Genomic DNA, 12,637 nt, shown 5'->3' on the forward strand with positions numbered 1-12,637 from the left:
ATAACTTTCCTTCCAAGGAGTAAGCGTCTTTTCATTTTATGGCTGCAGTCACCATCTGCAGGGATTTTGAAGCCCCAAAAATAAAGTCTGACACTGTTTTCCCATCTATTTCCCATGAAGTGATGGGACCAGATGCCATGATCTTCGTTTTCTGAATGTTGAGCTTTAAGCCAACCTTTTCACTCTCCTCTTTCACTTTCATCAAGAGGCTTTTTAGTTCCTCTTTACTTTCTGCCATAAAGGTGGTGTCATCTACATATCTGAGGTTATTGATATTTCTCCTGGCAATCTTGATTCCAGCTTGTGTTTCTTCCGGCCCATCATTTCTCATGATGTACTCTGCATATAAGTTAAATAAGCAGGGTGACAATATACACCCTTGACATACTCCTTTTCCTCTTTGGAACCAGTCTGTTGTTCCATGTCCAGTCATTATTTTCAAGTTAGGTCAAAATCAAAGTAAATGGATAAATTCACATTCGTTAGTCTAACACATGCATTTATTTATTTATTCTTAATTAGGGGACACTTGGTTTACAATATTGTTTTGGTTTCTGCCATACATCAACATGAATCAGTCATAGGTATACATACATCCCCTTTCTTGAACCTATCTCACACATCCTAACCCATCCCTCTAGGCTTTCACATAGTACTGGTTTGAGCCCAGCTATCTACTTTGCAAATGGTAATGTATAAATGCCCATGCTACTCTCTCAATTCATCCCACCCTTTCCTTCCCCTACTGTGTTCACAAGACTGCTCTCTATGTCTGCATCCCCATTACTGTCTTACAAATAGGTTCATCAGTAGCATATATAGATTCCATATATATTCATTCATATAATATATATATATATATATATATTTTTTTTTTTTTTTTCTGTTTCTGACTTACTTCACTCTGTATAATAGGCCTTGGTTCATCAACTTTTTTAGAAATGACTCAAATGCGTTTTTAAATGTAAGACCAGAAACTATAAAATTCTTAGAGTAAAACAGGCAGAACATTCTTTAATATAAATCACAGCAAGATCCTCTATGATCCATCTTCTAGACTAACTGAAATAAAAAGAAAAATAAACAAATGGGACCTAAGTACACTTAAAAGCTTTGGCAAAATAAAGGAAATGATAAACAAGGTGAAAAGATAAACCTCAGAATGAGAGAAAATAATGAAAAATGAAAAAACTGACAAATGATTAATCTCCAAAATATGCAAGCAGCTCATGTAGGTCAATACCAGAAAAACAAACAGCCCATATATTCTTTAGAGGAAATTTAAGACACTTAAATCTCATGTGTTTGCCCTTGAGTAATCTGATAATAATTTATCTTTAACTTTTACTGGTGGAGAAAATGAAAAAGATTTCTTAGTTGAAGTGAGTGGATCCTCTGGCTTTTATCAGAGTAACCAACCTTAGTCTGAAGAAGCCTCCATTAACATCAATCCAATCAGTCTGAGGCACCAGAATTTGGAAGATCCAGATAGGAAACGGGAATCTGGGATCTTTTGAGAGTTTAAGGATGGCAAGTAGGAGCAATGCTCTCATTAAAGAAGATCTAAAAACCTTTTAAAGAAGACCTTTGAATGACCCAGAGGGATGGTATGGGGAGGGAGGTGGGAGGAGGGTTCAGGATGGGGAACACATGTATACCTGTGGCAGATTCATTTTGATATAAGGCAAAACCAATACAATATTGTAAAGTTAAAAAATTAAATTAAACTAAAAATAAATAAATAAAAAAGATCCAAGTTTTGAAGATTAAAAAGATATTATATGTGATATTTGCATAGAACATATGTAGTTTCCTTAAAGTACTGTGCACATATACACATACACATACAGAGGAGGAAGAACACCTCTCTCATCTCCCACTATGTCTTGTTTTGGTATGTTTCTATAGCCCTTTCATTTCAGAAGTATTCAATCCTCTACTAGATTTGAATGTATCTTTGGCCTGACATAACAATTCTCAAGAAGAATCACTCTAATTTCTAAAAACTTTATAACTGGAAAAGTAGAGTAACGATCTTCTTACCTATCTAAAGAAAACTATATAGAGAGATGGCCCCTGAGCATTATAAACCAGCAGAACAATTTTCCTGATCTTTCTTCATTAAGCAATATGTAATATCTTCATAAGATTAAAAATGATAAAATTAAAAAGGCCTGCTATATTAAGCTCATGTTAAATAGCCCTGTCTCTTTTTTTGCATGCTCCCTACTCTCATCCTTCTTTCTAACTTTTCCTTATTCAAATAATAGCCTGAGTAATCTTAGACTGAAATACAAAATCCTTAACAGAACTTCCTGACTTCTCTAATGAATACTGTTCATTTTACAATGATTTTTGTTGCTGCTTTTGTTTGTTTATTTTAGATTCTTTTCCCACATAGCCCACTACAGAGTATTGACTAGAGTTCCCAATGCTATACAGCAGGATTTTATTAGTTATCTGGTTTATATACAGTTGGAGAAGGAAATAGCAACTCACTCCAGTACTCTTGCTTGGAAAATCCATGGACGGAGGAGCCTAGTAGGCTACAGTCCCTGGGGTCGCAAAAAGTTGGACACGACTGAGCAACTTCACTTTCACTATCACTTATTTACAGCAGGGTGTGTATGTCAGTCCCAATTTATTGCTCCCCCATGCTTATTTTCCAGTAATCATGTTTGTTTTCTACATCCAGAATTCTGTTTCTGTCTTATAAATGAATACTATGCACCTGTTTTCAGATTTCACATCTAAGTGACATCATATGATATTTGTCTTCCATGTCTGAATGTCACTCTCTAAAGTCCATCCCTGCTGTGACATATGGTGTTATTTTGCTCTTTTTTATGACTGAGTAATATTCCATTGTATATATGCACCACATATTCTTTATCTGCTGATGAACATTTAGGTGGTTTACATGTCCTGGCTATTTTAAGTAGTGCTGTAATGAATACTGAGGCACATGTATCTTTTTCAATTATGGTTTTCTCCAGGTATATGCCCAGAAGAAGGATTGCTGTGCCAGAATGTAGTTCTATTTTTAGTGTTTTTAAGGAACCTCCATACTGTTCTCCACAGTGGCTATACCAATTTACATTCTCACCAAGAGTATAGGAGGGTTACCTTTTCTCCACACCCCTTACAGCATTTATTCTTTGGTGATTTTTTGATGATGGCATTTCTGACTGATGGGAGATGATACCTCATTGTAGTTTTGTTTTGCATTTCTCTAATAATTAGTGATGTTATTTTTTTTTTTCTTATATATGCTTTTTAGCCTGTATCTTTAATCCCATTTTATCCTGTATCTTTAATCCAATTTTCTGTTGATGCACAGGGCTGTGTTTCCTCCCTGTTGTTTGACCTGGGGCCAAACTATGGTGCAGGTAATGAAGATAATGGTGATCTCCCTCAAAATGTCCCATGCATGCACTGCTGCACTCAGTGCCCCCAAACCTGCAGCAGGCCACTGCTGACCCACACCTCTCCTGGAGACTCCTGGACAAGTCTGGGTCAGTCTCTTTTGGGGGTTACTTCTCTTTTCTCTTTGGTCCTGGTGTACACAAGGTTTTGTTTGTGCCCTCCAAGAGTCTGTTTTCCCAGTCCTGTGTTGGTGGCTTCATGGTGGGGTTAATGGCGACCTCCTCCAAGAGGGCTTATGCCATACCCAGGTCTATTGAACGCAGAGTCCTTGCCCCTGCAGCAGTCCACTGCTGGCCCATACCTCCACAGGAGACACTCAGACACAGTTCTTGCTCAGTTTCTGTGGGGTCTCTGGATCCTGGTGCACACAAGGTTTGTTTGAGCACTCCAAGCATCTCTGGCATGTATGGGGTTTGATTCTAAATGCAATTTCGTCCCTCCTACCATCTTTCTGGGGCTTCTCCTTTGCCTTTGGATGTGGGGTATCTTTTTTTGGTGGGATCCAACATTCTCCTTTCGACAGTTGCTCAGCAAAGAGTTGTAATTTTGGAGTTCTCACTCAGTAGTATCCCAATTCTTTGTGGGCTCTTTGTAGCCCACCAGACTCTTCTGTCCATGAATTTCTCCAGGCAAGAATACTGGAATGGAAAAAATAAAAAAAAAAAAAAAAAAAAAAAGAATACTGGAATGGGTTGCTGTTTCCTCTTCCAGGGGATCTTCCTGACCTAGGAATTGAATTCACCTTCTTGTGTCTCCTTCACTGCAGGCAGATTCTTCACCACTGAGCCACCAAGCTTCTCAGGTGGCTCAGTGGTGAAGAATCTTCCTGCTCAAAAGCTTACCACATAGTGCAGAATCTTCCTGCCAATGCAGGAGGCATAGAAGACATGGATTCGATCCCTGGGTCAGGAAGATGCCCTGGAGGAGGTAATGACAATCCACCCCAATATTTTTACTGGGCAAATCCTATGGATAGAGAAGCCGGGTAGGCTACAGTCCAATGAATCACAAAGAGCCAGAACACTACTGAGCACACAGACATGCACATTAAATTATAACTAAGCAGGAAGATATCTTTAATCTCTGTATTCCCAATATCTAGAGTGATACCTGGTACAGATTTAAAATACATAACACCTCATTAATGAATATTTTCACATACTTGAAGATAGCTACCAACTATTTTCTGGTTTTACATTTTCCCCTAGCAAGCAACCTTCTCCTCTTCCTAATATTTTTGCATAAGAATTTCATCATTGGAGATCAAAATGGTGGAAGAGTAGAAAAACTTGGGCATGGAGCTCATTTCTGCCCACAAATACAACAAAGATACATCTACTAATTGAACAATTCTCACAGAGGACCAGCTGAACACTTGTAGAGGACCTTGGACACCTAAAAGGAAAAAAAAAAAAAAAATTCCAGTGGGATGAAAGAAGGAAGAAGGGGAAAAGAAGAGGAGATGAAGAAGGATCAAAATGGCAGCCCTGCAGAGGGAGGGTAGCTGAAGGTGAGGAGAGCTTCCTGCATCAGAAGAAGCCCTTAACCCCTAACCAGATCAGTTGGGACAAAAGGGGAGCTTTGAGGTTATCAGAAGAGAGTGAAACAACTTAGACTGGGAGTCAGGACAGAGTGATACCTACACAGATGGTCTGCACTACAGTCCTGCACACCCCAACCTTTAGACAGGTGTCTACCTGTGCACGTAAGACTGGGTGTTGGAATGTATGGTTTAGAGATTAAACCCAGAAAGGGAACTGCTGTCGGCTGGAGGAATACAGTCTGAGGTAACAGAAGTGAGGAAATCTACAACCAGGAATGTTCCTGGAGAAAACCCAGACAACCATAGATGCAAAGTTCCATTATTGAGTGGCACATAAGGAAGAAACTGTCGTTGCAGCCTGTCTTTCCACACACTGGCCTGTTACTTCTCAGGCACTAGGAAGTGCCCACACCAGAAATGACTCTTGCATGCCCATGACCACTGGCTCCTCAGGTGACCATCACCACCAGGGCTCCTAAGACATGGGCTGTTATGCTGTTTCCAAGCATTCAAAGAAATTGACAGATTCTTAGAAAGTTACAACCTTTCAAGACAACCAGGAAGAAATAGAAGGTGGGATCAGACAAATCACAGATACTGAAATTGAAATTGTGATTAAAAACTTCCAATAAACTAACATCCAGGACCATATGGCTTCATAGATGAATTCTATCAAACATTTAGAAAAGAGTTAACACCTAACTTCTTCAAACTATTTCAAAAATTGCAGAAGAAAGAACACTTCCAAGCTTATTCAACAAGGCTACCATCACCTTGATCTCAAAACCAGAAAAAGATATCACATACAGAGAAAAAAATTACAGGCCAATATCACTGATTAACATGGACCCAAAAAAATTCTGAAAAATAATACTAAGAAACCAAATCCAGTAGCACATTAAAATGATCATACACTGGGGCCAATTCAGATGTATCCCCGGGATGCATGGATTCTTCAACATACATAAATCAATGAATGTGCAGCACCATATTAATAAACTGAAGAATAAAAAACAATCATCTCAATAGATGTATGAAAATGTTTTGAGAAAATCCAAACCCACTAGGAATTAAAAACTCTCAAGAAAATGGACATAGAGGGAGCCTACCACAACAAAACAAAAGCCATATATGAAAAACTCATGGAAAATATCATTCTCAGTCATGACAAACTGAAAGCATTTCCTCTAGGATCAGGAACAAGGCATGAATATCCACTGTCTCCACTTGTATTTAACGTAGTTTTGGTGTTCCTAGCCATAGCAAACAGAAAATAAAAATAAATTTAAAAAATCCAAATTGGAAAAGAAGCAAAAGTGTCATTGTTTGCAGATGACATGGTACTATATGGAGAAAATCCTAAACATGCTCCAAGAAAGGTACTAGAGATCATCAATGAATTTGGTAAAGTTTCAGAATACAAAATTTATACACAGAAACCCCTTGTATTTCTACACACTAACTACAAAAGATTAGAAAGATAAATTAAGAAAATGATCCCATTTACTGACAAATCAAGAAAAGTAAAATATCTAGGAATAACCCTATCTAAGGAGGCAAAATACTTTTACTCAGAAAAATATAGACACTAATGAAATAAATCAAAGACAACACAAACAGATGGAGAGACAGACCATGTTCTTGAATTGGAAGAATCAATATTGTCAAAATGACTACACTACCCAAAGTAATCTATAGATTCAATGTAATCCCTATCAAATTACCAACAGCATTTTTCACAGAATTAGAACAACAACAAAAATTGCAACTTAGATGGAAACAAAAAAGACATGGCCAAGGCAATTTTGAGGAAAAACAAAAACAAACAAACAAAAAAAAGAGCTGGACAAATCAAACCCTTGACTTCAGACTATACTACAGATCTCTAGTAATCAAAGTAGTATGGTACTGGCATAAAAAATAGAAATATAGATCAGCAAAATAGGATAGAAATTTCAGAAATAAACCCATGCACATACAGCCACCTAATCTATTACAAGGAGGCAAGAACATATTACAGGAAAATGACGGTCTCTTCAATAAGTGGTGGGAAAACTGGATAGTTACATGTAAAGGAATACAATTAGAATATTCTCTGACACCACTCACAAAAATACATTCAAATGGATTAAAGACCTAAATGCAAGACCAGATACTATAAAACTCATAGAGAAAAATATAAGCAGAACACTCTTGGACATAAATCATGAGATCTTTTTTTGATTCCCTTTGAGACTGAAAACAACAGCAAAAATAAACAAGTGTGATCTAATTAAACTTAGCTTTTGTACAGTAAACAAAACCATCAACAAAGGAAAAAAAATGAAAACCCAGAGATTATGAGAGAAAATATTTGAAAAGGAAGCAAGTGAGTGATTAATCTGCAAAATATAAAAACAGCAGATGAAGTTCAATAAAAAAAAAAATCAGAAAGTGAGCAGAACACCTTAATGGACACTTCTCCAAAGAAGATATATAGATGGCCAAAAGACACATGAAAAGATGCTCAATATCACTAAGTATTGGAGAAAGGCAAATCAAAACAATTTTGATTTGTAATTAAATATCACTTTACACCAGTTGAGATGGCTATCATTAAAGAATCTACAAACAATAAATTCTGGAGAGGGTGTGGAGATAAGAGAACCCTTCTACACCATTGGTGGGAATGTACATTGGCAGAGCCACTATGGAGAACAGTACTGAGATTTCTTCAAACACTAAAAACAGAACTGTCATATGATCCAATAATCCCAAATCTGAGGATATATTTGGAGAAAACAATAATTCAGAAGTGTTTGGTGCAACACTATTTTCAATGGCGAGAACATGGAAGCAACCTAAATGTCTGTGGATAGAGTATGGATAAAGAAGATGTGATACATATATAGAATGGAATATTACTCAGCCATAAAAAAGAATTAATTCAATTTTGAATGACAATGGGTATATCTAGAAATTGTCATATTGAGTGAAGTAAGTCAGACAGAGATAGACACATATATGATATCACTTATATGTACAATCTAAAGACATGGTACAAATGAACCTATTTACAAAACAGTTATTGAATCACAGATGTATATAAAAAACTTGTGATTCCCAGAAGGGAAAGGTAGGGAGTGATAAATTGGGAGATTGGGATTGACATATACACAGTACTATATATATAAGAGATAACTAATACAATAGCTATAATACTGCATATAGCACAGGGAACTCTACTCAATACTCTGTAATGACCTATATGGGAATAGAATCTAAAAAAGTGTGGATATATGTGAATGCATAACTGACTCACCTTGCTGTACAGTGAAACTAACACAACACTGCAAATCAACTGTACTCCACAAAGTTAAAAATAAACAAGAAAACATTAGAGAATGAACTTTTGATTAATGGGAGTTGAGGGGAAGGGTGGTGGGAGATTGTGACTAACATGCACACATTGGTATATTGAAAGTGGATAACCAACAAGGAGAGGGAACTCTGCTCAACAAAGAAAATGGGAAAAGATTTTTTTAAAAGAATAGATAAATGTATATATAATAAATAAATAATATCACATCAAAAAAGAATGATTACATTCTTTTAATCAAAAAATTCATCAAGTTATCTATGTCTCTACCTACCTACTTGTTTGTCCTCTCCTACTAAAAAGAAAGGTAATTGTTCCTCTGATCTGAGGCTGATACCACCGCTTACGCTCTGAGTCCCATTCTGTCTCACACACAGAAATTTTACTCAAGCATTTATTCCACCACGCTTTCTACAGTGTCAGTTTCTCCCTCTCTCCCTTCTGTGTCAATCCCATTAGCATATCAGCATGCTTTAGTGTTAATTTTATCCTTTGAAAACACTTTCCCTTGACTATGTTTTCCCTCGAGTTATTTCCCATTGCTCTGCTCCTCTTCTTAACACAAGTCCTTAAAGGTTTTCTGTTTTCACTATTTTCATTTTTCCAACTCTTATTTTTTTTTAATGCAAAAGAATGACCATTATCTTCACCAGTTAAATAAAAATACTTGCTATAAAGGTTACCACTGACTACTTTTTGCTTTCTTATCATTTAACATGATGGGACATATCTTTCTCGAAAAATACTCTCTAGACTTCTGTGATGCTGCATTTTCAAGCCATTCTTTCTAAATCTGTCTGTCTACATTGCTGGCTTTTCCTCTTCTGTCAGACATCTAAAAGTGAGATTACTTATATTGGAACCTTTGTTTTTCTTTATCAACCTCTCCTTAGGTGGCCTCTTTTAGGTGGTACCATCATCTTAATATTACCTACATGCTAATTCCTCTGTGATTTCACTAGTTGTATATCATTAGTTTATTCAACATTTTCTCTTGGATGTACCATTTTCTAAACTAAAGATACATAGAAGGACTTCTGATATCATCTTCTATAAATCTGATTTTCCTAAGGTTTCTCTCACCACAAGTTTGCTCTGCCTCAGTAATTAATACATTTCACCCAGTTGCCAAGTCAAAAACCTAGAATTATTATTGATTCCTTCATCTCTTCATTAGCCCACATCCAATCCATCTGTAGTTTCTATTGACTTTTTTTTTGGAGGGGGGAGATATTCTCTTTAATTTTTTTTTAATTTAACTTTATTTTTTAAACTTTACATAATTGTATTAGTTTTGCCAAATATCAAAATGAATCCACCACAGGTATACATGTGTTCCCGATCCTGCACCCTCCTCCCTCCTCCCTCCCCATACCATCCCTCTGGGTCGTCCCAGTGCACTAGCCCCAAGCATCCAGTATCATGCATCGAACCTGGACTGGCAACTCGTTTCATACATGATATTTTACATGTTTCAATGCCATTCTCCTAAGCTGAAATATAGTTGGTTTACAATGTTGTGTTAATTTCTGCTGCATAGCAAAGTGATTCGGTTACACATCTATATATTTTTTTTATTTTCTATTCCATTATGGCATATCACTCTTATCTCCAATAACTACTTGCTATCATCTTTATTACTACAACCCCAACCTAAAAGCTGTTATCTCTTAACTGAAACATTTAAATAGCTTAGAAGTAGACTTTCTGATTCTATGCATATAACTACTTTGCTTAAATAATTCTAATGGATTTCTATTGCAAATAAAATCCAAATTCTTTCCCATTCTCTGCTGCTGCTGCTAAGCCGCTTCAGTCGTGTCCGACTCTGTGCCACCCCATAGACGGCAGCCCACGAGGCTCCCCCATCCTTGGGATTCTCCAGGCCAGAACACTGGAGTGGGTTGCCATTTCCTTGCCCCAAATAGTATGGCAGTCTTCCTCTGACTTTTTAACAGATCCTCCACCCAGTTCCCCCTCATTTCCTGGTCTCCAGAAAAACCAGCTTTTCTTACTCCCCCTTTTCATGACAAGACCATTCCTTACTCATAGCCTTTGTTCTTGCTTTCTCCTTCCATGGAATGCTTTTACTTTAAAACTTGACACAATTCCCTCTCTGTTGTTCAGGTATATATACTGAAATATCACCCCAAAAAGTTCTCATAACTGTTCACTCTGACTCATGTGAGTGCTTCCCCACAACAGTATCTGTTTCTATGGTCTAATCCTCTTTCTTGTGTACATTCCCTCAAAATATACTGTTTACTTTTGCATGTTTATTGTATAGCTACATCCACTACACTGTATGAAAGCAGGAAATTTATCTTGCTTACTGCTATAAACCTACTTTATAGATTTTCATTTAGTATATAAATATATAATGTATCAGTACTGTTCAGTTCAGTCACTCAGTCAAGTCTGACTTTTTGAGACCCCATGGACTGCAGCATGTCAGGCCTCCCTGTCCATCACCAACTACTGGAGTTTACCCAAACTCATGTCCATTGAGCTGGTGATGTCATCCAACCATTTCATCCTCTGTTATCCCCTTCTCCTACCAACTTCAATCTTTCCCAGCAGCAGGGTCTTTTCAAATGAATCAGTTTTTTGAATCAGGTAGCCAAAGCATTGGAGTTTCAGCTTCAACATCAGCCCTTCCAATCAATATTTATGACTGACTTCCTTTAGGATGGACTGGTTGGATCTCCTTGGAGTCCAAGGGCCTCTCAAAAGCCTTCTCCAACACAACAGTTCAAAAGCATCTTTGGCACTCAGCTTTGTTTATAGTCCAACTCTCACATTCAAACATGACTACTGGAAAAACCATAGCCTTGACTAGACAGACCTTTGTTGGAAAAGTAATGTCTCTGCTTTTTAATATGCTGTCTAGGTTGGTCATAACTTTTCTTCCAAGGAGCAAGAGTCTTTTAGTGACATGGCTGCAGTCACCATCTGCAGTGATTTTGGAGCCCCCCCAAAATAGTCTGTCACTTTTTCCACTGTTTCTCCATTTGCCATGAAATGATGGGACCGGATGCTATGATCTTAGTTTTTTGAATACTGAGTTTTAAGCCAGTTTTTTCACTCTCTTCTTTCACTGTCATCAAGAAGCTCTTCAATTCCTCTTCACTTTCTGCCTTAAGCGTGGTGTCATCTACATATCTGAAGTTATTTATATATCTGTCTGCAATCTTGATTCCACCTTGTGCTTCATTCAGCCCAGCATTTCACATAATGTACTCTGCACATAAATAAGCAGGGTGACAATATGCAGCCTTGATGTGCTCCTTTCCTGATTTGGAACCAATATGTTTTTCCATGTACAATTTTACTTGACCTGCATATAGATTTCTCAGGAGGCAGGTAAGGTGATCTGGTATTCCCATCTCTTTCAGAATTTTCCAGTTTGTTGTGGTCCACACAAAGGCTCTAGCATAGTCAATAAAACAGAAGTAGATTTTTTTTTGAACTCTCTCACTTCTTCAATGATCCATTGGATGTTGGCAATTTGATCTCTGGTTCCTCTGCCTTTTCTAAAAGCAGCTTGAACATCTGGGTGTTCATGGTTCACATATTGCTTAAGCCTGGCTTGGAAAATTTTGAGCATTACTTTACTAGTGTGTGAGATGAGTGCAATTGTATAGTAGTTTGAGCATTCTTTGGCATTGTCTTTTTTGGGGATTGGAATGAAAATTGACCTTTGCCAGTTCTGTGGCCACTGTTGAGTTTTCCAAATTTGCTGGCATATTGAGTGCAGCACTTTCACAGTATAATCTTTGAGGACTTAAAATAGCTCAACTGGAATTCCATTATGTCCACTAGCTTTGTTTTTATTGATTCTTCCTAAGGCAGTTTGACTTTACATTCCAGGATGTCTGGCTCTAGGTGAGTAATGACACCATCGTGATTATCTGGGTCATGAAAATCTTTTTTGTGTAATTCTTCTGTGTATTCCTGCCACCACTTCTTAATATCTTCTGCTTCAGTGTCACTATAAATCCAAAGAAAAATCTAAAATCACCAAGAAACTTAAGATCATATGTCCAGATTTTCTATATTTTCCCGTTCTCCAGTAAGTTGTAATATATTATCTAAAGCACTTTGTTGCTTCTGGTGGTGCTAAGTTGCTTCAGTGTGTCCTACTCTATGCAACCCCATAGATGGCAGCCCACCAGGATCCTCTGTCCCTGGGATTCTCCAGGCAAGAATACTGGAGTGGGTTGCCATTTCCTTCTCCAAAAGCACTTTGTTAGCATACTCATTACTGTGCTCCAAGGTGCCATCCTTTACGATCTGAGTAAATTAGTCAT

Source organism: Bubalus bubalis, chromosome 16 (assembly GCF_019923935.1).
Source record: "Bubalus bubalis isolate 160015118507 breed Murrah chromosome 16, NDDB_SH_1, whole genome shotgun sequence".
NCBI classification, from domain to species: domain Eukaryota; kingdom Metazoa; phylum Chordata; class Mammalia; order Artiodactyla; family Bovidae; genus Bubalus; species Bubalus bubalis.